Source organism: Poecilia reticulata, linkage group LG7, assembly GCF_000633615.1.
Source record: "Poecilia reticulata strain Guanapo linkage group LG7, Guppy_female_1.0+MT, whole genome shotgun sequence".
Classification (NCBI taxonomy): Eukaryota; Metazoa; Chordata; class Actinopteri; order Cyprinodontiformes; family Poeciliidae; genus Poecilia; species Poecilia reticulata.
Genome location: NC_024337.1, coordinates 21,121,184 through 21,122,302, shown reverse-complemented (window position 1 = coordinate 21,122,302; position 1,119 = coordinate 21,121,184). Strand labels below are relative to the sequence as shown.

At 48.8% G+C, this 1,119-nt stretch overlaps 1 protein-coding gene across 1 annotated transcript in view; it reads right to left on the bottom strand.

Annotated features, from left to right (window-relative positions):
* LOC103467593 (uncharacterized) overlaps positions 1 to 713 on the bottom strand; it is a 19,144-nt gene extending 18,431 nt beyond the window's left edge. Inside the window, exon 1 of the mRNA XM_008414127.2 lies at positions 538 to 713. The gene's annotated coding sequence lies outside the window, so the exon portion shown is untranslated. The remainder of the gene's footprint in view (positions 1 to 537) is intronic.
* Positions 714 to 1,119: the final 406 nt, after the last annotated feature.

The following is a 1,119-nucleotide window of genomic DNA, read 5'->3' as shown; positions in this document are numbered from 1 at the left end:
CACACACACGCACACACGCAAACACACACCCACTGGACAAGCCCCACCCTAGTCAGTCTCATCTCCATCCTTCCCAATTTAAGCGGGCTCCTGGAGGGCCCCTGGCTATCTCTGGACCAGGGCTATTTAAGCCCACTGCTCTAATTCTGAAAGCCCTGATCTGCAGTCAGGCTGAGAGATAAACCTCACACACTCTTTCTCTCCCAATCAGTCACAATCTCCCTCTAGTTCAAACACTCATTCATTGTTTTTGTCTTGCAAACACGCATGTCACACTTATTCACTGCTGAGTGTCTTCTGTCATACCTGGCTGACCTGCCTTCCTCAGAAAGCCATGCACCTCTTGACTAACTCCTAAATCAATCTTCTCACAGCACTTTTTTTTTTTATATCCTGTCGTCCAAAGTTATCAACACACCTGTGCTCTCTCGCACTCTCCTTCACATACAAATATGGAGACACACACACACACACCACACACACACACACCACACACACACCCTCTCACTGAGAGGAGGAAGCTCCGTGGTCACATACCTTGCTGGGTGCCTTTACGTAGCTCGTATCTGAGAGTTGTTCTCATTGGATCAGGCAGCAGCAGGCACACAGGAATATCCAGTTTTGACACTGAGTCTCTTCCTCCTCTCTACTGCTCAGCCTTCTCTCTCTTCATCCTATTCCTACCTCTGCTCCTTCTCACTCTCTAAACGCCTCTTTGCTCTCTCTCTTTTTCTCTCTCTCTCTCTCCCTCAGTCTCTCTCTCTTTCTGTTTCTCCGTCTGAGCGGGCTGTTTCTCTCTCCTGACTGCCTGATCTTCTCTCCCTCTTTCTCAGTGCCACAAATCTTTTATTTCACTCTTAAAACTTTAGTCTACAATCATTTCCCTTGGTAAGTCCCCTGTGCCAGACCAGGATACTTGGTAACTTTTCCTCTCCCCCTGCCTAATATGCTCTCTGTCTCTCCCTGCCTTGCCGGGAGTGTATAATTAGACAGAGCTCAGTGGTAATACAGTCAGGCTCATTGTGGGAGCCTTAGCATTGCTGCTCATGTTTGGCTGACAGCCCAGTGGCTTCACTCATTAACCTCCCTCGAGCTCCAGAATGGACCAGCCCACAAGCC